Source organism: Camellia sinensis, chromosome 3 (assembly GCF_055761805.1).
Source record: "Camellia sinensis isolate YWXY chromosome 3, ASM5576180v1, whole genome shotgun sequence".
In the NCBI taxonomy this organism is placed as follows: Eukaryota; Viridiplantae; Streptophyta; class Magnoliopsida; order Ericales; family Theaceae; genus Camellia; species Camellia sinensis.
The window spans coordinates 207,435,617-207,461,022 of NC_138963.1; the positions used below are offsets into that span (position 1 = coordinate 207,435,617).

Below are 25,406 nucleotides of genomic sequence, written 5' to 3' on the forward strand. Positions count from 1 at the left end.
GGTTAGTGGTGGCGGGCGGTGGATGGTATTGGCTTGTGGTGGGTGGTAGCGGGTAGATGGCAGGTGGGTAGCGAATGGTGGTGGTGGTGGTAGTGGTAGTGATGGCAAGGGGTGGGTGGTGGTGGCAAGTGGATGGCTGGTGGCTGGTGGTGGTGGCAGGTGGGTGGTGAGTGGTGGTGGCAGGTGGTGGTAGGGGGTGGGTGGTGGTGGCGAAAGACGGTGGTGGAAAATGGTAGGGGGTGGTGGCTAGTGTTAGGTGATAAAAAAAAAAACTCAAAACGAAAACACATTTTTTGTGTTTTCATTTTTGGCCAAATTTATAAACTGAGACCACTGATTTATAAATAAAAAATTTTACTAAACAAGTTTTATTTGAGTTTTTTAAATTTTTGTAAATATAAACAGAAAATTGAAAACGTAAGTGTTACCAAACGGCACCTAAGTAATTGTGAGACAAATTTTTTTGTCGTTTTAATTTAATATTTACAAAAAAATTGGTGAAAAATTTTAATGTAGTAAACATTAGATTTAATGAATATTTTTTTTATTGGTGAGAGATTTACTTTTTATAAAATAATTTGGTGAAAAGTCATTTTGTTATTTTAAAGGACATTTTTTTTTTTCAATTTTACACTTTGGTTTATCTATTGACTTTTTTGACTATTTATTTAATTTTTTTTTGACTATTTCTTCAAATTTTTCCTTTTATTTGTTTAAATATTTGTCCAAATTTTATTATCTGTTTAATTTTTTTCCTGAATTCTATCTATTCAAATCTCTCTTCTCTCTATCTGTGTGTGTCTCTCCCTCTCCCTATCTGTTGCAATCTGTATCATCATTATGAACAATAACAACAACAACAACAACAAAAAAGAACAATCAAGAACTACCAAAAAAAAAAAAAAAATGAACAGATCTCATATTTCAAAAATACACCAACAATAACAATCAAGAACTATAAAAAAATTAATTTTTTTTTCTTCTCATTCTACTTCTGATTCTGATTTTATTTTGGTGTGCATCATATTCATTCTTACTTCTGAACATGAGAGTAGAAACCCTAGAATTGATAATCATTAACCCATGGCTCGATCATTGAGAAGGGAATTTGTGCCAAACAGTGGCGGAGCAAAACCAACACGGTAATTGTGTTAGGTCGGGCTGAACCAACACGGAGTACGATGTTAGGCCGAACTGAACCAAGCCAGCACGGAACGTGGTGTCGGGTTGAGTTTAACCGAACCAACATGAAGCATAGTGTTTGACTGAGCTATCTGCGGTGGTGCAGCTATATGCGTCATGGCTAGGTTCCCAGATCGACTGAGCTAGCGATGGATAGGTCAGACGAGGAGAGCGAACAAACCACATTGAGGCCGCGGTATACGGCCGAGTTAATAATAGTCGTACTCGTTGTCGATCGGCTTGAAGGCATTGACTAAGTGCAGCGCCGACTTGGAAGTCGGTATGCCTTGGCTCGACATTAGTATGTCCAAAGTCAATACCTTTGGTGCAATCCAAGTAATAACACAATTAGGTATTTTCACGTGGACCAATGGAAAGGAATCTGCTCATGGCATGTGTTAATACCGTTTGGTGGTTTGGCCAATACTGTTTGGTAGTATTTACATATACACGTGTGAGGAATGGAGATGGCAATACAACCATGCATCCAACAAAGGATAACTAAGGTAGTGTGCGCACAATCTGGGACTGTATAGCCAGCCTAGAAAAAGAGGCATAAGCAGACTCTGTGACGCCGCAAATTTAAGGACATCATAATAAGATTTAGAAACTTAAAATCAATATTGCCACCAAGATTACTAACATCCATTAATTAACAAGCCAGAATTTAAAGTTCTACATCACAACTTAGTCTTAGTACATAACCGAAATGACACAAATATAAAAAGAAAACTAGAGAAAAACTAGAATTTTTAGGAAATGGTTCATGGAACTTGGGCACTCTTCAAGCTAACCAAGGCTGAGTGTCGCCTTGCAAGGCCTCGGTGTCTCCTTTGATTTCTTCGGTATCTAGCATAAAACGCCAGGGTAACGAGAATGCCAGTGAGCGACGAGCTCAACAAGATACTACAACCTGAAAATGTCCACCCCGATAATAATACTCACAATTCATGAATAATGTGTAATAACAGAATAACCAGTAACATTTAGTAAGCATAAAATAAATGTTATCAGTTGAAATAATAATAATAAATAATAATAAATCAAATAAAAATATAACAAACGGAAATAGTATTTCATCATAAGGAATATGTCCACATTTTTTTATTTTTTTTATTTTCACAGATTTAGTTTATCAGATAAATTTAGTAACTCCCCGCGGAGCACTATTTCCATTCAACCACTAAGTAATGGCCACGAGCAATTCTGACTCCTCCTTGGTCAAATATTTAAATGTTACTTATTGTAACTACCAATGATGCCCACGTACCAGAGTTACGTACCCGAGTCGTGACATCACGGTCTGCCTCGAGGGAACGATCTATGTTGTGACACCCGCACCACCAACCTTATATCGCCTACACCGATAAGAGCCGAAATACCTTCCCGTGCCATGTTACGGTTCACAACTCACTTGTGCAAGATTCTAAATCGGGCTCACCCTATCACTTTTACATTTCAATGTATCATTGGTTAAATTTCGTGTTTCTTTACTTGTTGAGATATTCACAAAAATTCAAAATTTAATTACAAATAATGTTATACCAATTCATTAGAATCTCAACATAAAATATTACATATGTCACACAATAATAAACAATTGTACAAAATTTAAATAAACAATTTATTTAAACTATAGTATGAAATAATAATGTAGATACCAAAAAAAAAAAAGAAATAAATCATAATTACACACATGTATGGACTTTTAATCTATAAGATTAAACTAGCACAATATTAAATAAACCACAATACACCCATACATGGATTACTAATTTACAATATTTGATGAATTAGACCAACACAATAACTGATTTTTTTTATCCAAATAAATAATTAAAGTAATGATCTTAAATCTGTCCAGAAATTTTCAGGTTATACCTTAGGTAATAAAAATTATAAATAAATTATTTATACAGTTCTAAAATTCGTGAAAATGTACAGAATATTCAATAAATATGTTTAGGTCATTTTTCAGAAAGAATTTCCCAAAAATAAGTTTTAAATAAACAATTGAAGAGATAGTTTTTGATTCCTCCTTAATCTGTCAAACTTTTCAGAATGTATATCTTGCAAATACAATTATAAATAAATCACTTATACAACTCTAAAATTCATATAAATCTACAGAATACTCAATAAACATGTTATTGTCATTTTTCAGAAAGCATTTTACAAAAATAAATTATAAATAATTCTTAAAAATTCCAAGAGTGTTTATGACACAGATTTATCACATTTTCTTAAATTAATTCCATACTTAAATTTATAAATCAATTCCACGATCTAAAAATTTATTATGAAATTAGACTTCTCAAATTTCATTTTTTGGCTTAGAAATTATCAGATTTGGTTTAATATAAAAATTTTAATGATTTTTCAAACACATAATAAAATCTGCCTGTAGCTCCAGATTTGGTTAAAAATATGTATAAATTCGTAAAAAAACTCAATAATTGTTGAAAAATTTTGTGGATGAACTAGACATCATTATCAACAACTTTGTAGAAGAAATAATTTTCAAATTTTGAGTATAAAATTGTTTAAAAATTTGTACAACTTTCTGACAGATTTAAAGGGCCAAATAACATCTTCAAAAATCTTTTTAATGGCATAAACTACACATGCAAGTCCAAATTCCACAATATGATTTTTAGACTACCAATATTTAATATACCATCATAAAATTTTATACAATAAAATCCTATCTACAAGTTTAGACAATTTATCATATGTATATAATCTGAAAATTTCAAATATATATATAAAAAAAAAAAAAAAAGAGAAGGTTGAAAGGGTTTTTTTACTTAGTAATAGGATGACAAAATGGTTGAGAATTTTTGGCTTCCTTAATCTCCTACTTTTCTTTCTCTCCTATTACTAAGCTTGGTTGCTTCAGGGATTTCTCTCTTCTTTTTTTTTTTTTCCACCGAATGCTTGCATGCACACCTATATACAATGAAGGCTTGCATGCATATATATATACAATGCTTGTTGAGCACATATCTCTCTCTCTCTCTCTCTCTTTCTTTCTTTCTCTTCATTCTAAAGTTTTCTTTCCCTCAATTCCAAGAGCATAATTAGCCCTTCTTCCCTAAACAAGCATGCAAACCAACATGTGGAAAGCCTCCACCGAATTTCTGCAAAGGATTGATTCCCCCTTCTTTTTTTTATTTTTTTTATTTGTATTTGTGTGAGTTTTTGAAAATTGATACACTAAGATTTTTAACTAAGGTATTTAGTAAGCACAATTATCATATTGAATCCTAATTAAAATAATTTATAAACAACAAATATTGAACACCCACAAAATTATTATTCTTAATAATATCTCTGTTAGTGACTGAATTGGGTCAATTTAAAACTAACTTTTATACTAATATACAATTCAGATAGACTGTAGATAAAATTAATTAATTAATTTATTTATTTATTTATTTTCTTTTAAGAATAATTAAATGTAGGGTTTTCACAGACTCAGAAGGGTAAGGAACCTTTAGCCACTCTCTCTCTATAGTGCTATGTATTATGTTTTCTTCTTTAAGAAAGCTAGCTTGACCGTCAGAAGAGTTTTCCAGCAACCCCCCCACGGGGTAGCTCACCCTTGTTTGTTTGCAATAAGACAGAGTTCTATCGGAGTCAGATGAGCTTGAAAGCAAGAACTACGGGAGACAACGAATATTTTTCCCTTGTACATTGCAATGGAGATTATAAGGTCTTGGTGCCCCACATCGGGAATAGAGAAGGAGTTCCTGGGCTATAAAAGTAAAAACCTGAACCCTTATATAACATCGAGGCCTTTTTCTGAGTGGTGAAATCCTTAGCAGAACTTCCTAGTTAAGTGTGCTTAGGTTGGAGTAGTTCTGGGATGGGTGACCCACTAGGAAAAACAAATCCGTGCGGGCGTGGCCCAAAGCGGACAATATCGATGACATGTAAAGGATTGGAGCGTTACAGAGATTCAACACCCATTGCATCTTGTCTGCGCTCTTGTACACATGTCATCGGCAATGAAACGAACAGTGGATCTAACGTTGATGAAACCAGGACTTCGTATAAAGAAAGAGAGAGAAAGCGCACCAAACCTAGAAGAGAGAGAGAGAGAGAGAGAAGACCAAATCAGTTCTATTATCTCAAGAACAAGTTTAAGATCGACGATGAAGTGACAGAGGACAGTGGTGTTAGAGTTAAGAGACAAATCTCAGAGAGAGATAGAGAGAGAGAAAGGGTTTAAAGATTTGAGCCATTTTTGCAATTCTAGACTCATATCCTAACTTATCATGGGCAACATGCTAAAATGGTCGTCAGAACCACCAACTGGCAATCGCAAACCACTGCCTTTTGATTGCAACAACAATGATTTCACTATCGTAGTGCTCCACCGTTGCCTATCTGTTGTTGCCCATGCTTTGACACAAGCACCGTCGAGTGATCGTGATGGTTATTGTCGTTGCCGGACTTGAGGGAGGAGATCGTAGTGGCAGAGGAAATTCATAGAGAGAGAGAGGGTTCGATGGAACGGAAGAGGCGTGGTTTTAAATATATGGGGATAGTTTAGTCATTGTACAAAAGTCTGTTTTTATGAACCTAATAATTTAGGACTAGACTTTTGAATGAAAGAAATTCAAATTTGAACGGTTGAACAGAATACCCTAATATTTATTTATTAATTAAAATGAAAAAATTAAATATTTTTTTGTTAAATTTTTAAAAGAGACAAAACCACCAAATAACACCTCAAGGGTCATTCAATTTGGCTGTTTGTTTGGCGAATAGGATGCAATTCATCGCCGACCATGGAAGTTCTTTTAATTATTATTTTATTATTGTTATATATCAATTATTAATTTATTTAAGAATTGATTAATTAAGCTTTAATTTCTAGTAACATTAATGTAGTTAATTTATTTAAGAATTGATTAATTAAGCTTTAATTTCTAGTAACATTAATGTAGGTAAATAAAGGTGATGCCTTAAAAGGTTTCTAACACTACTTTTTCTGTAATTTATTCTGTAATTGATTCTAGTTAATTTTATATTTATAAAACTATTCAACATCACGTGATTTTATGCTTTGCTATTTTATAAATTATTTAGTGGGTAAAGACAAGTCAAGGTGATGCCACCGACAAAACTCCAAAACTCCCAGTACTGTTTGGTATATTTTTAAATTATGTTTTTATTTTTAATTATAATTTGAATGAAACATATTAATTAAATATAATTTAAAATTACTTTCAAAACTTCTCTTTTGTTTTTTTTTATTTATTATTAATCAATCAATCAAAAAAATAAAAAAAAATTATAAATCATTCCAAAATTATTTTCAAAACTCATAACCAAATAAATCCTCTTTTTAAATCATGATTCAAAAACTTAAAACTCAAAATACAACTTTACACTCAAATGATTATTTTAAAACTAAACCAAAGAGCCCCTTAATATGTCTAAAATAAAATCTATAAATTTATTATCAGTTATTTGATTTAAAAATCAATCATTTGAGATCTAATTTCCGTCACATTAATAAAAATAAATTAAAAAAATTATATGTTAAAAAAGTCTCAACCATTTCACTTTCATATAAGCGATGATGGTTGCATAGCATTATTATCTTTATATGATCTATGTCACGTAATGGGCTCATATTCATTACTTATAAACTTTACTTGCTAACGATTTGTGTGAAAACGAGACTAGAGTGGATGACTCAACTCCACAGTCAAAATCTGTCATTTAGCCAATAAACAATTTCTCAAAATAAAAAATATATATTATTTATATATAATTTTTATATAAATTTTATCTTCATAATTTTGTGATGAAAATATATTTATAATTAAATATAATTTAAATGAATACTTTATTTAAAATAATAAATTTCTATATAATCACATCATTTTATATAGAGTAATGCTATATGTATCAATTAATGAAGTAACTAGTATATTAACAGATGATGTAATATAATTTTAAAGATTTTAAGTATTTATAATTTATATAATAGGTGAGGTCAATAATAATAATATAATGCTAATTAATATAATAATATATATATTAATTAATACATATAGCACCACCATTTTACATATTTAAGTTAGGGATTTCAAATCATTATCTTTAAAACAGATTTGAATGTGGAGGCTCTGACTACCTATCGAGTAGTTAGTCATCCCGGTCATAAGTTAGGTGTCGTTTGAATGGTTGAATAACATTTCACTTACGGGGCGGTGTTAGAGAGCACTAATTTAATAGTTCTAAATTCATCACTAATGAGGTGGTAAAGTAAAAAAAAATAACAGATACAACACATACTGTGACAGTGGATATTAATGGTAGCTCTAATTAGAACTCCTGCTTATTTTCCTTCACTTACATTGTATTTAGTTAAAAAATTTAAAAAAATAAATAAAATGTAAATAAAATATATTTCTATTTTATTTGATTTCATTTTTTTTTCTTTTCTTTTTCAAGAAATAAATAAAAAAAAAATTGAAGATATGTTTCGTGCACAAATTTTTTTAAAATAACAAAGGGTTTGGTTATGGTGTGCAACTTACACCTTACACCTTATATCTTACACTTACACCTTACACTTACACTTTTTGTAAAAAATTAAACCTTACACTTACACCTTTTTTGAGGTTGCACACCATGTGCAACCCACTTACACCTTACACCTTACACTTACACCTTCCACTTACACCTTATACTTATACTTACACCTTACACTTACACTTTTTGTGTAAGTGGCACATGGTGTGCACTTGCACACTTAAGAAAAGTCTACAATGTACACCTTCTAAAAGGACATATGATATGCACTTATTGTGTGGTTCATATTGTGCCACGTCATAAAAAGTAACTTGCTAAACAGGTCATTTAACAGGTCACATGAAAGAATCATAACGTTTTTCAAATATCATAACAACACTACAATGAATCATAACAATGTCATAATATTCACCAAAGTATCATAACAAAGACACTATATATCATAACAATATAATGACAAGTCATAACAAATATAGTTATTTCAAATTAATTATCATAACATTTGAATCGTAACATTTTTTATTATGATTCACCATGACAAATCATAACTTTTGGTGGTACAAGTCATAACTTTTACTGATGAATCATAACCATAACACATTGAGTATAACTTTTTTTCCCACAATCATAACAACATTAACAAACTATCATAACTTTTATCAATGAATCATAACATATCATGTTGATTGTAATTTTGTCCAGAAAATCATAACAACATTAACAAAACATCATAACTTTTAAAATTTGAAACACAATTGATTGTGTAATCAATTAGTATAGCATATTGGAGTGAATGGAAAATCATAATTGATTACAAAATCGATTGGTTTGAAAGACCACAATTGATTATACAATCGATTAGTGGCCAGAGTTTTGAACTATCACAACTGATTGTACAATCCATTAAAATATAAGGGATATTCAAATGTCACAATTGATTGTAGGGATCCTTTATATAATAAACCTAATTGATTCAATAATCAATTAGTTTTCATAAGCCAAACTAAACCAATTAATTCCCAACTTATTCATAGTTCCCAATCAATTAGTAAAAGCCTAATCATTAATATCAATTTAGTCAATATTCGAACAGTAATTGATCGGTTGATCGGTTGCCATTTATATGTAATTTTGTTGTTGTGTTTTCATTACCTCAAACATTATCACTGACAAAAATGCATGACACTCTAACTACGTTTCTCGTTTTACAATTCTCTCTCTCTCTCTCTCTCTCTCTCTCTTTCTCTCTCTCTCTCTCTCACATACACACACACAGAGTCATTATCGTCAATGTTAATGTTACCTGAAATGTTGTTGCTATGACTATCTCATCGACTCTCACTCTTTCTTTCCTTGTCATTATTAGTGAATTAGACAACAATGTTATTGCTACCAACTTCAATTAGTCATGCCTTTTGATCCACTGAAACACAACCATCATCATCGACTTAGGCCATTATAATAGCATTGTTGCCACTACTAGTGTCATGTTATCATTATGTCCAAATGATGACGTCGGGTATAAATGACTTTGACACATTTATAACTGTAGCAAGTACCAGTATTAGTCCTTGCCTATTATTTTGTAGTCGATCACTACCTTTTTACCATCACTCATTTTATTCTTAGATATATATTGTTTGTCATTGTACCCACCTTAGTCCCTATATTATTTGTCTTTTCTTTTTTTTTTGGTTCGATTTGCTAACTTCTGAAGATAACTGTAGAATTTTAAAAAATAACTTTCCTACTTTGATCACTTAGAAAACTTTGTTTTCCCACTTCAAAATAGATACACTACAACAAATTACACTTTTGGTGACTAAATTTTTAGTCGCCAAAAGTCATTTTTTAAGTCGCTGAAGATTTTTGCCGACTAAATTTTTTGGTCGCCAGCTTTGTCGCAAGATGATTGTCGGGAAAGGTATTGGCGACTAAATTTTTTTTAGTCGCCAAAAGTCACAAATTGACCACTAAAAATTTAGTCGCCCAAAAGAAAATATTTAGTCACCAAAAAGAAAATATTTTTCATCTTCAGTTTTTTGGCTACCAATTTTTTAGTCGCTAAAAACGTGACACTACTTTTTGGCTATCAATTTTTTAGTCGCCAAAAACTTCTAATTTTTTGGCTACTAACTGTTTAGTCGCCAATAAGTTCCTTTTTATTTTTTGGCTACTAAATGTTTAGTAGCCAGAAGCTCAAGCTCTACTTATTAATTTTTTTAAAATGCACAAATTGAATATTTTTCATTAATTTTTAAATTATATACATTTCATTATCAATGCAACCTGCAACCTGTACGTACATAGAATAATACATCTATCAATTATAATCTAAATCCATTATCAATAATACTCATTTCATTATCAACTATTCAAAAACTTTAACTTGTGACATGGATAGCCCCACAAGGCTTACGGCTCACAGCAAACAACCCCAAACCCATCACTAGGGACCCATAGCATAACCCGGTTGGCAAAGCTCGAAACAGCTGGAGGCCAACCGGACGTGGAGGCCCAATAGCATTCGGACATATGGCAGATGAAACACAGGCCACATCAGCAGACAAAGATCTGCGGAGTTATTGCCACAACACATCACCATTAAATGCAGCCCATCACAGCATTTATTACGACAACACCTCCCCGTCGGAACAGAGCCCCCTCACCCTGTACAAGGTAAGGTACGGCACAGGCTTTCGGCGGAAGGAGGCACGTCACGAGAGACAGTGAAATGATTACAAAAGGACAAAAGGATATAAGCAAGAATGGAAGACAGGAGGAAGGTTAAGCTTTTATCTCTCTCTCTCTCTCTATACCATCATCTTCCTCTACTAATTCTCTCGCCGGAGGGTTCACTGGGGGATTGCCCCGTTCCCCTTTGGACTTGCTTGCAGGTCATTCGGTGGAATCATCACCTTGAACCAGAACCTGAAGAGCCTGGATCAGCCCGACCCATCCACCTGGGACGAACTGTTTTATCAACTTGTAACATCATATTCCAAATATCATATAAATCCATACAAAGCAAGTATAATCCATCTAAATTAAATATTACATACAAAAACACTGGATTTTCAAAATAGAGAATTGTTTCAAAATAAATGTCTTCCATATACAGAACAAATGCTCTTCGTACACATCCACAATAGCCCATGTAAAAGCAATCTGTAAAAAAAGAAAAAAAAATTTACCATTAGCACTTATTCAATAAAATTGATGTTTCAATTTATAACAATTATAACATTAATGATTTAGATATATTAATGTACTAGAAAATTCTACAAAAAAAATGTAGGTGAAGGAAATTCAGAAGTGTACAAATAAACTAATAGGAGGCAGCCATTAGGATAACAAGAAAAAAGCAAAATAAAGATAACAATACTACCCACAAAAGCATTAACTAGAAAAAGCCCCAGGATTTTTAATGGCCCTTTCGCATTAACTAAAGCATTTGAAGCTCAAATTCAAAAATCTAAAATGAGGCTATTAGGGGGACAAAACAAAAGGGGCCATTTGCAAGTATAATGACATGATTTTGTTCTAGGATTATCTGTTATGGACTAAGTTGGCAGGAAAGCCCGAAAATGCTCACAATCTCTGAAGTAGAGGAAAGCCCTAAAAGTTAGCAAGAATAGGTCTAGTAAGATTGTTGCCTGATAAATCACTGCACATTTTTTATCAATGATTGGTTCAAAAGTCCAGAAAATTGTTAGTATCATGGATAACTAGAATTTTCAAGGATACAGTAACTGCTGGAAATTGGAGTTTTAGAGGCGTTTAAAAAACGCCACTATAGGTCCCAAAAACGCCGTTAAATCCTTTTGTGACATTTAGTACCAAACATCGAAGATGCGGACGTCGCTATAACTCCATGGCGCTTTAGAAACGTCGCTATATTACTATAGGCGGCATTTCAGAAAAACGCCGCTAAAATTCCTTCTAACAGTAACGTCACCATGCTATTTAGCGACGTTTTTAAAACGCCGCCGTATCTCTTTTTCAAAACTCCAACTGTTGGTATGCTATTTAGCGACGTTTTTAGAAACGCCGTGATAGCCCTTTCTTCTTCTTTTTTTTTTTTTTTTTTTTTTTAAATTGTGCTAATTTTATCTTATTGAACTAAAAAAATACCTATAAAAAAACTGAAAAATAGCGATAAATTTTTCGTTGGCAGCCATATTCGATATAAGCATAGGCCCATAAGAACCAAATTGGAGATGGAAACAACCAAAGTGTCTGTTTGCGATAGGCTGACAATACCAAACCAGTGGCTCAAAACCCATCTTTAAGCAAGCATTAGTGTCTACAGGTTTGTCTATGGTTCTATCCACTTCCACTACAAAAACATTACAGACTGTATGCTCTTTTTGAACTCATAAAGAGTTGTAGTTCACAACTGAGATGAGTCAACTGCTCAGGATACATAATATTCCTGCAAAAACAGATCGAACCAACTTCAATTATAGAGATCATATGTAACATATCTAAAGCTGTTATAGAAAATAGATTTAACAAAAGTCAACCCTTTTTGATTCAACACAGTTCTTCATCCACTACTACAAGTTGGGTCTTGAATGACGATTTTTTTTTGTCTCCAAGGAGCTAATTTCGTCACTATAGATATTTGTGAGGAAATATTTTCGTCACCGGTTTTGTCATTGAATGTTTGTCACTAAAAATCGCCACGAGGAAAAATAATTTCGTCACTAATGAAATTACTTTAGTGGCAAAATTTTTTGTCACCAATAAGACAACATTTTATCACCAAAAATCGTCATTTTCATCACCAAATAGTTATTTAGTACCGTATATATAACTTTAGTTGACGAATAAATTTGTCACACATGTTGATCATTGATGAGGAAATAATTTCGTCACGGTAAGATGTAAAGTTGACGAAATTTTTCGTCTCCAAAAATCAGACATGGGTGACAAAATATATTTCGTGGCAAAAATATATATACGTGACGAATTTTTTAGTCACCAAACAACAAAATCAATGAAAACTCACATATAAGTAATGATAAATTTTGTCACAAAAAATATTTATTAGCGACAAATAATCACTTTGTCATAATAACAAGTACATATGACGAAAAAATTCGTCCCTAAACTTGTTCCATATTTTATATTTCAATTTAAATTATTATTTCACAAATATCCCTGCTCATATCCCAATAACCTTCTAAATGTACTAAGAAATCCACTAACTATTATACACCGCTCCACAAAAAAATTCACTAAACAATTTATATTATAAATCAAAATACATCCATCAAACAAATTTAATAACAATTCATTAACTATAACAAAGACCAAATCACAGCAAATCCCAAAATGAACTAAGTATCAGTCCACAAAAAAAATCAACACTTGATCTTGAGCTGCAAGTAGAACTAAGTATCAGCCAAAAAAAAAAAATTAACACTTGATCTTGATTTGCAAGTATGCTTCCAAATGTCATCAAAAATCAATCTGTGAAGAAAATAAAAAAAGAAAACATTAATATATTATCAATTACATCTAAACTTATATATATAAATAATTTTATATATGAGTAAACCAATTTAGCAAAAATGCATTTTCTACCGAAACTTGACTTTCATCTGTACTAAATCACAAAACAACAGCTAATCTAATTGGGGGCAAGTTCTTGCAATTTATATGAACACCTATGAACCTGCCAATATTGAAAACAATCAAGCAACATGATGACTTTTATTGTCATATAGAATGATTCAATGAAACTTGGATCTCTCTTGTACTGACTCCAGTTTTCTCCACAAATTTCACTATCTACCAGTGGATGTCCCTTTGATACAACTTCACTATCTCAATCACTATTTCTCTAACTTTGCTTAGAAAGAAATGAGAAATACTGATATGGTTTGATTGTTTTTAATGGGTTTTCAATTTCACAAAATTCGAACTAGGATAGATCGACATAAACAATATAAAATTAAGCATTTCAGTATCCTATCTTATGATCATTTTCAATGTTTCAATGTTTGTACTAGCAATTAAACAATGTTGCAAAGTTTCTCTTGATTTTAGACACTTCAGCAAGTGTTGATCTGGCTATGTCGTTAATGCAAGAGGGATTGGCACATAGGTTCCTTATTGGTAAAAGGTAGCCTAATTGAGTTTGACAGTGTAACTTTCTTAAACATATGTGCTTCAACCAATATATACTAACCAACACGAGAAAAATGAAAAAGTAAAGCAAGATAGACTTACCAAAAAGGCGATCTACGAGTTCATAGGATGCCCCCTCCCCTAAATTGTCCGTTGAAACCTTGTTTCTTAAGAAACTCCATGATGCTTGACGTCATCTCCAAATGCTCCTCACTCGACTCATTCATCTTCACTATCACATTATTCTGTGCTTGAATTTTCTCTTTTTGTGATTGAATTTCATGTTTCTGTGCTGTAATTTCCTTCTTTAAATACAAAATACAATCCAAAGAATCACATATAGGACACTGCATATCTCATTAGTTTCGAAAAATTAGGGAAAACATTAATTCTAAAAATTAAAAAAAAAATCATGTAACTATAGATATCATGAGCCAATAAAACCTGTGATAACATCATAAATGATGATCAAGTCACATTGCAATAAGAAACAAGAAGAGAAGCTTCAAGGAACTACAAATGAAGATGACAAGTTTGCACTTCACATAAATATAAGAAAGGTGAAGTAAAACACCTTAGTTTGGGTTTGGGAACTTGTGTACGGTTTTGAGACCTCTTATTTCCAATCCATTGCTGTCTTGTCTGATTCTGAAGAACAAGACCTGGACAAATGAAGGATTAAATTTAGTAGACAAAGAAGCACACTACTGAAGAAGTCTCATACGAGAGTCCCGTTAAAATCTCTTTGTGGCCTAGGGGAGATGCAAAGCATTCAACTTAACATATCAGTAATATAAAACATGTATTATGGAAGTTACTACATGCTTGTTAAATCAAAGCAGCATGGATATTGGGGCATTTTCAAAATTTGATCAAATGCCCAGTCTCCAGAGTCCACAGACCAAAAATAGAAAAAAAAAATAAAAAATTAGTGGTTCCAACCATACATTTATCCAAAGAACCACCACTAATCTAAATAAAGATTGATAATCATCTAGTTCACAGTTTTGGGGCCTAGAAGATATCTTAAGAGGATGAGTAGAGGTGATTTGTTAGAAACAATGGCTAAGCAAAGCAACACGTTGATTGATATTATGGGGAATGCAAGCAACCATTCTGGTAAGCAGTTAACAATAGAAAGAATTAACTTATTTTTTGAATTTGCCATGATTTACAAATTCAGTAGGATTACTCGTGCTTCCAGCACTGCTGTGGGGATCTAAGGGTAGATTTGATGTGCTCATTGATGATCCACTTCTGTGGGACTGAACAATACTATTGTCCATCTCATAAGTGCTGGTGCTCCAAAAATCCTCTGAAATGCTTGATTTCTTGACTGTTCGGCCTCAAATTCTCAGTCTCTTGGATGGCTTGTCAGCAGCAATTATCAGAGGGGGCTTAGTACAACATCCAAGACAACCTCTGCTCTGTTGCAAATCAAATTTATAACCATAAAATGATTAGTACAAAAGAAAATGGGAAAAAAACAATGCTTTCACATTTTTGACAAACACCTATGTTATTATTTATAACTAATTATTATTTGGTGCGTCTTAAAGTAATCTAGGCTTAATTCCTCTGCTTTTCTTTTCTTTTCTTTTCTTCCAGCAGCAATCTCAGTTAAGTCATGTCTTCAAAAAGTAGCATCCATGAATTAACTAATAACACCATGATATTGAAAAATAAGACAAGATCTCTCAATCAAGTTAAACTAAAGAAATTTGGCCATGTGGTATCTACTTATCGGCAAACAATCCTGTGACGGCATGATATATGCCAATTAAACATTTTGCAGAAAATTTACAAACAATACAATCCACTTATAAATGGGGCATTGGGGATATATAAATATATATAATCTATTTTCCCATTTAAAAATAATGCACAGTAATTGATCACTATGTCATAGAATAACCAGCTTAAAATTCCGGAAAACATGGAGATCAATATATCATGTTGAAAGAAGCTTGGTTTAGGAATGCATAGCATCCATATCAAACAATATTGACAATGTATCCAAACTATTAGCAACAGATATAATTTAAAAAAAAAAAAACAAAAGCCAAGTATTATAGCTTTAAACTACTTTAATGTTAAACTAATGACACAATTAGATTATATGATGCACATGGAGCCACACATGCACAAGATAAAATGTGGTAACAAGGAAACTAAATTATAAATCACCCACTTTATTCATCAAGTTGAATAGATAACACGCTTGACATCAAGAGAAAGAACAATAAATGAACATGAAGGAATTACAATAACATAATTAAACAAATAGAATGCCCCACATCCAACAAGTTCTTATTTGTTTGTCCTAGGGAGAAATATTTGTAATAGTCAACTAGCAGTTTGAAAGTATGGGCTAGCCACGGGGTATTAAGGACATTGGGTGAGCTCATCATTAGCTTCATTTAGAAGAGTCAAACACAATCCCATGCATGGGTAAAACTGAAAACGATAATTGGAATTCCAAAAAATGATTATATCAGAAGGAAAATGTGAATGCAATTTCAAAATGGAGGGTTATATATGGAAAATAGAACTATGGAGACAAGATGCTTTACAAACCTTTCGAAATACTATTCATTGTTGCCAGAATCCAACATGAGTATTGAGTTCTTCCAACTATTTGGTTCTCTCAGTGAATCCTGTCATACAGTTACTTCCTTTTCCATGGCCATATCATCCAGTCATCCACTATAAGATGTGAAATCATATTACTGATTGTGGCTTCAATCAGTTTTATATAAACCTTCTTCCAACACTCCTCTTTTTCAAACAATTCAGACTCAATAATTTAAGTTTACCTTTCCAAATTATTGCAAGTGTCTCTACCTCAAAGTTTAAGATGCCATAGATTCTAACAATGTCTTCCCCAAATGTGCCACAAATTCCTTGAAATGTTCTCAAGCACATTTGTGTTATTATGTAAATAATAAGATTAAAAAAAATGGGATACCTACAAAATCTTCCAACTGTTTCTATCATAGAGATTAAGATGCCTTCTAACAATATGGTCTCTAAGTATGCCAAAAATTCCTTGAAATGTTCTCAAGCTATAGGTATGTCATTATGTAAATAATAACACACAAAAAAAAAGAGGGGGATACCTACATAATCCTACAAGAACCAACAATATAAAAGCAAAATACTAAAACATCCTATGAAGGATCATGTTCAAAAAATAGTTTGCTCTAATTCAAATCACCTAATCAAAAACTCTACCCAGCCTACAATGCTTATTTGTATATACTTGCAAATTAGAAAAATCATTCTTTTTACAGCTTGAGCAAATAAGATGCCTCGTTTTTTAAGAAATCATTTGGAAAACAGTCTCTCAAAATGCCAGGAAAAATATTTTTTTTCCACACCATAGTACTTTTTATCATTGAAAACATAATCAGTTCTTAGGGATAATGCCAAACAGACCATCGCCAACCAAACCCCATCTGAACAATGCTTTGCAGATCATCTTCACACAATGTTGGAAACTGAGGATTTCAAGTTGAGAAAAGCAGAATTAGATGATGAAAAACTTAAAAGGGCTGTGTAGTTGTATTTTAATTTCTATTTCAATGCTAAAAAACACAGAATTGTTTCAGAAAACTCTTTTCAGATTTTTATTTTATTTTGGGTATTTCCAACTTTTCTTTGTTTTCCTTACTGAAACACAAAAAATGAAAATGGAGAAAACAAAGACAACACCAAATTCTTCAGGAATGGGCCAGCATTTGAATACCTATGGAATACCTTGGCCGAATTCATCGACCGGAGGTAATTGCATGCCGTTGTTTTGGCATAATGTGGTGCTTGTATGGTCCCCATTGGAAAGATTAGTATGTACTGGTGGAAATTCCTGGGTCTGTTGTCCAAAGAAAGTAGAAGCAGAGGAATCTAATGGGTATGTTTGATGAGGGAAAGAGCCATTAGGCTGAAATACCTGGAATTTTACAACCAATTTTAGAAAAAAAAAAAACATCACAATAGATAAAAGAAATTGATTTTACAAGTTTCTATACTCACATCTTTTGACAAGAGACTATCCATGTTAAATTCCAACCTTGGATTCACAGAAGCTAACTTCATTGACAGAAACTACAAAATACAAAATGAATACACAATACCCATTAAGTCATAGAACTCAATTATGCAATCAAAATGAAACCCCATGGTACAGAACAAGTCCTAATTTACCTCGACTTGTCGTTGCAGTGACTGCACATAGTTTATAATTTCATCAAGCATAAGTGCTTTTCCATTCACCTACAAGTACAATGGAAAGAAAATTTCCAAGGCCAATTTAGTCATTGCCCAACAATGAATTCAAGCTCTACTATGGCTTAAATTTGTTGCAAAGCATTTTGTTACACACATCTTATTGCAACCTGGCACGAGGTCTTGGAGAAGCTTCATTCTTTCACTGATCTTCTCCTTTTGAACCTGCCCAAATACCCGAAAATCGCAACGTTAATGCTAAGCTTGCCGTGGAAGAATTGGAGCGAATGATGAGAGAATTGGGCTGTGATTCTTACTCTTTCAGCAAGGCTATGGCTATCAGTAGCTTGACCTCTTCTTGCTCTTACATGAATGTAGTCCTTTGGGGGCTCGAGAGGCTTCTGGTTAGACTTTGTTTGTTTCTCATCCTCATCCCCTATTTTAACACTATCATTTTCGCTCCCACTGCCTTCATTGGGTTTGAATCGCTTGGTGTTCGGGTCATCCTTTGCCTCTGCTGCCTGGAAGAACAGAATTGTTAGAATTCTCGACTGAATCAAAGAAAAAAGAAGTTAAAAGAGTGTGTTTTTAATTTTTCTTGGTAATTCATATACCATTGTGGCATTGACAGAATTGGATTTTCCCCTCAAACCTTCTTTTCTTTTCCCGGAATTAGAAGAAATTGGATTTTTCAACACCGCTTCGCCATTTGGGATTTTCTCAGAAACAGAGGAACCCTCATTAGTACTTGCAAATTCAGTTCGATCTGAGGTAGCAGACTCCAGAACTTTCCTGAATTTTGTGTCTGAGCCAATTGACGACCTCATTTCCATTTGGGTTTGTGTTGAATTCTTGTTTTCTTGAGCACCCACGGAAGATACAGCTGCCTTGATAGAAGGACTTCTCGAAACTCTCGGCAACTTCACACTTGCCATCAATGGACTCAATCTGTAGGGCAATTCACCATTGTTCAAACCTAATTGGCTTGTTCTTCCATTGAAACTCCGACTTCAATATTTTCTTAAAAGAGGTAACCGGTGAACAAAATTGTAACCGGTTGAGAGGGTATTCAATATTTTCAATCAAATTATTTGATGGTTGAGATTAATTTATAAATATCTAATGGTTTAAAATAAATGTGTATATGATGTGCACTATTTTATAAGGTGCACATCTTAACAGCTCCCTAAACTTTATGTTGGATTTTTTGTGATAACATTAGTGAAAGAAAGGGGAAAAAGAATTAGAGAGAAAAGACTTCTATGACTGTAATTAAAATTCAGTTTACTGACTAAAAATTTTGTAGTCAATAATGTGTCAAACAAAGTTTTTTGGTTAACTTGTTTTTAACAATGAACTAAATTTTTAACTAATTCCCCCCCCCCCCCCAAAAAGTATAATTTGGAGTGATTTATCTATGCATTTGTAATAACAATTCAAAAAAATTATAGACCCAAAAAACAAAAAATACTATTCATAATGTTCAATTTTATATAATGAAACTCATTCTTAAAATGTATCTCAACTATTTAATATTTTTTAAAATAAATATTTTAGGTTCTTAACATCACTCATATCAATTGTAGGCTACCAAAGCCACTATTGCATTTGGACCCCGGCTAGAACTCAAATGGTTATAAAGAGGTACTTAAATGCCAAGTGTTAACAATTAACTATTTTTAATTAGGATCAGTGAAACACGAAATAATAAATAAAAAAGATAAAAATAATTAAAGAAATCACACACACAAAAACATAAGGACTTACTTGGTAAATACGAAATAACAAATAATAAAGATAAAAATAATTAAAGAAATCACACATACAAGAAACACAAGGTCTTACCTGGTTCATAGCAGAATAAAGCATTTACGGGTGCTGTGATTTTCACTATGGTAAGATAACAACACTTTGCTTGGTTACACTTTTCCAAAAATACTTTTCAAAAAAATTTTCTTTCTTGTGTTTCCGTATTTTTTTTTTTGTTTTGATTGAATTTTTTTAATATTTTAAACAATTTTTTTTTACTTTTTAGACATATCTAACATTAATATACCTAAAAAGTAAAAAAATTGTGAAAAAAACTTTTAAAAATTCACTAAATACCAAAAATAAAAAAAGAAAAAGAAAAAAGAGAATTCAGTACATTTTTTTTGTATTTTTATGTATTTATTAATTTTTTAAAATATTTTTTTCATAATTTTTTACTTTTTAGACACATCTAAGTAAGGTGTATCTAAAAAATTAAAAAAATGTTTAAAATTTAAAAAAATTCATTAAAAACAAAAAAACATGAAAACTAAAAAACTCAGTTTTCAAAAAATTTAATCCAAAAAACTCAAATCACAACTATCAACAATATAAGAGACATCCTCTCTATCTATTTATAAGTATAGAATTAGAATAACGCGAAAGCAATAGAAAATATCAAAGTACCAAATTCGTGTCGAGAGAAGCCCTCCTAAATCCCTTCCCTTGGCGGGAGACCCTTCCAAACCCCCCTTGGACCCAGGGTCTAGTAAACAATCCTTGTCACGATTGACAAAACTAAAGGTGAGATTTTAAATTTAAATTTATAAAGAGATGTTAATATATATTATAATCTAACTATTGACGTATTAACGTTATGTATATATATATATATATATATGTACGGGAAAGAAATAAACCTTCTCGTATAATCTTGTTGATCAAGTCTGCGCTCCACCGTACGACGTCGCCTTATCACCTGAAAACACAAATGTGAGCTAGCCGGCGGGTGTGTGCCGGAAACCTCTCCGATGCCTAAGTCAGTAAGTTTGACAAATAGACAAAAGCTCTGTGTATTCAGAAAGCAAAGTTGTGTGTTACCTCTCCAAAGGTGATGTTTGTGAGCTTTTATAGGTTTCGTGTGGCACAATCCTAGTAGGACTTCTACTCCTCCATGCAGAGTCCTCCTAGGATTCATACTCCTGAAAGATAATGCTTATCCTTCAACACCCCCCTCACTGCTTAAACCAAGTGAGATGGTTTTTACCATGGCAGAACTACAACATGACCAAAGTAATACTGGCTATGCTGAGCCGCAGAGTAGGCCGAACTATCCTTAGTTCGGTTATTCCTTTTACTCCTCCTTACCTCGGTTCTCTCATGTACAACCATGGTGTGTTTAGACCGAGCTACCGAGTAGTAAGGTTCTGACCGTTCTAACCACAATACGCCATGACCGGGCTAACTCTGAGACCGGAATAACTCCAAGTCGCTTCCGGACCGGAGTAGCTTTATATTTCTCTCGGGCCGGAGTAATTTTGTACCTCTCTTGGGCCGGAGTAATTTTACGGCCTTTTTACCCAGCCCTTCGTACTATGGGCCATAATGACCATCTCCTAGCTCGGCCCAATTTTCACAAAAATTACCCTCTTAATTGCCCCTTAATTCCATCTTGCACAGCATGATAGGGATTACCTGTTTATCAGCCAAGCTTAGGTTTTTAAGCCTTTCCAGTCGAGCTAAAAAACCCTTTAGTCTTTCTAGCCGAGCTAAAACTCTTAAGCCTTTCAGCCGAGCTAATTTTACACCGGGCTCTGCTTGTCCGGTCAAAACGTCTCTTCATCACAGCAACTGAATCGTTCCTCCTTCCCAGGACACGTGGCACGCACTGATTGACTGCGGACGGTTGTCACGCCGTCTTCGTACTTTGTGTTTTTTTGAACAATCCCGCCCAAATTTTGGGCTTTCTAACAAAAGCAAACCCTAAAGCAAAAATCTCTTCATCTTGGTACACTTTTCAGCTTCTTTCTCTCTAAGCCTCCATTGCTTCCCAACTTTTCCAACTGTGAAGCTTGCTTTGCGTTTGTCTTTTACTGCTGTTGCATCCATTTCCAGGTCCTCTACTCTGACTTGGTAAGCAAATCCATCTTTCTTTCTCTGTTTGTTTTCGTATTTGTTCTATGTATTTTGTTTTCTGTGTTTTTTGCAAACACGTTTTTCCGTTTTGCTTTGCTTTGTACTTCTATGGAAAAAAAATTAACAGTAGAACACATGAGTATATGAAATATCCTGTAGAAAACAGGTTTTTGATCCAAAATCACGATGCAACCGAACTAGGATACTGTTTAAGCTAGGTAAAAGTCTAGTTGGCTTACAACCGGACTAACACTTCACGTTTACCCCAGTAGCTTTAAATAAGAAATCACTTCTTGATAGACCTTAGCCGAGGTAACCAACCGAACTAGGTTTGCACTTAGTATACAGAGATACCTGAACTCCAACCGATCTAGGTCTTTGGGGCTAAACCAGCTTTCATAGTTTTTTAGATGGAACTCAGAAAGCTGCCCCTAGACGATCAACCGGTCAAACAGAACCGTTTCCACAACCGAGATATCTACACGCTTGCCAAGCCCGAACTAATAAAAGCCCTGCTCAAACCGAGCTACCAATCTCTTTGCAGAAACCGAGATAGAACCTGTAACATCCACATAGCCGAAGTAGGGCTCCTATTTGTTACTTTTGTTTTGTAGCACGGTTCAATGATCTGTGCTTAACCCCATTGTTTTCTACTTTGCAGACTTAGGTTGCCCAGGTACTCCTCTGCGCGCTCAACCGTGCTACTGAGCACAATTTTTGGACCGAACTAAGTTATTCATAATTTATACAATAAATGGGGAAGTATAGGTATCTAGTAAATACTCCAGGCGGCCTAGCCGAATTCAGAAAAGACTACAATATACCCGATGGCGTCCACCTGATTTTAGCCGAAAAAGATGTCATTCCTTGGGGTAATGAAGGATTTGTTCCCTTTACCCTTTTGTCCATAATTGAGACCGGACTACGATTTCCAGTCCAACCCTTAATTTGTGAGTTTCTTAGGCAAACCAGACTATGCCCAACCCAACTATCCACCAATTTATACCGTATCATAATGGGAATAGCCGAACTAAACCGCCAAGCCGGTCTGAACCTCGGTCTGGCCGAAATCTTCCACCAATACTCCATTGGTTCGAAGGAAGACGGTTGGGTATACTATCTCAGAATACGTCGTTGACGTGAGAAAATAATAAAAAACACACCGAATAAAGACTTGAATGACGACGATTTCTTCTGGGTGTCTGGGAATTTTGAAGACCAGCAAGCCCGGATCCCTGGCCGACATATAAACTGGAAAAAAGGCGAACCCGGTATATTTACTTCGGTTTTCTTGCGTGCTTTACTATATTTCGGTTTTTCAATCTTTCAGCCGAACTAACAGTCTTTTTTCGCAGATTCTGCCCACCTCCATTCTCTATACAGCTACCCCAATCTAGCGACTTTGCGTGCCGCACTACGGTATCCAGAACGTAGTTGGGCTAAGCTACTAAAGTTTGAGCCGACCTACAGATACAGCGGCCGCCGAAAAGCGAGAGTGACCGACTTTCTGCTAGAAGAGGCCCCAGAACCGGACCCAACCTTGCCAGATATCAGACTAATCCCACTAACCGTTGAAGAAGAAATGGCTGAAAGGAACAGAGTAAGGGCGCTTCTAACTGAAACTAACAGACCCGAGGTACCACAAACCGGTCAGGCGACTGAGACCGTGGTAGCCCTTCCATCCCAGCAGCCAACCTCATCCCGGGCGAGCAAGCGTGCCCGGACTAGCCAAACCGAGCAACGACTTGTTGACGAGGATGAGACCATTCTTCCGCCTAGCCCTCAACCAAGCCCTCAACCGGAGTACTCTGACCGGGCTGACTCTTCCAAATGGGCTCCAAGTCTTACCTTTCAAAACCGAAATATTCAGGAAACTGACTCGGTTGTTGCTGAGAAGGATCACTTGATGGCTTTCAATCTGGCCAAGAGTGTTTGCCTTCCAAAAGACATGGAGCACCACAACAAACAACTAAACACCGAGCTGAAGGCCATCCGATCATCAACAAAATCAATGATCCTGGTAAGTGGCTCTCTCTTTTTCTTTGTCTAACTTTTCCCAACTGTCAGTCCGGCTAAAAAGAGTCACTACTCTTTTGCAGGCCATTCAGAAGAACAGCATTGCACATAAGAAAGTGCTGGAGCTCAGGAAAACAACGAGGCAGGCCATGGCTGATGCCGAGGCAAAGGCAGCCGAGCTTGAGCAAGCTAAGAAGCAGATAGCCGAGCTACAGTCCGAGAACGGTCGCTTGACCGGACTTGTTAGCTCGGCTGAAGCCGAAAAATAAAAAATTGCAACAATGGTGAAAGACAAATACTTGCGCGAGTTGGTCAAACTTGAGGGCAAAAAAGACGCCGAAATAGCCGATTTGAAGAAGAAGGTCGGTGATGCCAATGCCCAAGGTTTCAAAGAGGCGGAGGGCCTTTACATTCCACAGTATGAGGAGGCGAAGGACTTATTCTTCAAGTGTGGCTGGAGGAGTGCTGTGGAGCAGCTCGGCTGTGGGCCCGAAACTGAGGTCTTCAATGCTCCGCAGTACTTTATTCCGGCCTCACTAGCGGAATATGCTGCTTCGGTCCAAGAATAATTTTTGCAGGATTCAGATGATGAAGATGATAAAAACGAACAAACTGTTACTCCGGTAGTCAATGAGCAAGTCAACGATTAATCAGCTCGGTTGGAGGCAACGGTTGAAGACCTGACTATTGAGCCATCGACTGATATCGTTCTGCCAGTTGCTACTGAGACTGATCTTCCATTTGCAGCCGGTGTTCAAGTTGATATTGACGTCGAAATTGAAGACCTTTTCACTTGATTTTGTACTTTTCTTTTCTTTGTTACTTTTTGCTCTTGTACCCGGGCTATGGTCCCCCCTTTGTAATTGCTCTTTTGATGAATGAAAAATTCCTTTTTCTATGATCTTTTTACTTCCAACTGTTATCTCGGTTTTAGCTGGTCAATCTAACTACGCTTACTAGCCAACCACTCTTTAGCCGACATAATTACTTCGGCTGATGAGTACAAAGAGTTTAAAAGCCAGCCAACCACCCTTCAGCTATACCCTTACTTCGACTGAAGAGTACAAGGAGTTTTAAAAGCCAGCCAACCACTCTTCAGCCATACTCTTACTTCGGCTGAAGAGTACAAAGAGTTGGTTTAATCCAGCCAACCACTCTTCAGCCATACGCTTACTTCGGCTAAAGAGTACAAAGAGTTGGTTTAATCCAGCCAACCACTCTTCAGCCATACGCTTACTTCGGCTGAAGAGTACAAAGAGTTGGTTTAATCCAGCCAACCACTCTTCAGCCACACTCTTACTTCGGCTGAAGAGTACAAAGAGTTGGTTTAATCCAGTCAACCTCTAAGTTAGTTTTTTCCAGCCAACTTAGAATAAAATGTTTGGTTATTCCGACCAAACATCCTG

At 34.5% G+C, this 25,406-nt stretch overlaps 1 pseudogene across 1 annotated transcript; it reads right to left on the bottom strand.

Moving 5' to 3' along the window:
* Positions 1 to 12,976: 12,976 nt before the first annotated feature.
* Positions 12,977 to 21,957, bottom strand: LOC145788888 (transcription factor bHLH62-like; annotated as a pseudogene). Its single transcript, XR_014363373.1, has 11 exons — positions 21,863 to 21,957; positions 18,714 to 19,107; positions 18,417 to 18,620; positions 18,253 to 18,324; positions 18,079 to 18,147; positions 17,908 to 17,979; positions 17,624 to 17,824; positions 16,453 to 17,375; positions 14,450 to 15,302; positions 13,978 to 14,180; positions 12,977 to 13,215 (listed from the first exon to the last, which is right to left on the bottom strand). The product of XR_014363373.1 is annotated as a transcription factor bHLH62-like (transcript).
* Positions 21,958 to 25,406: the final 3,449 nt, after the last annotated feature.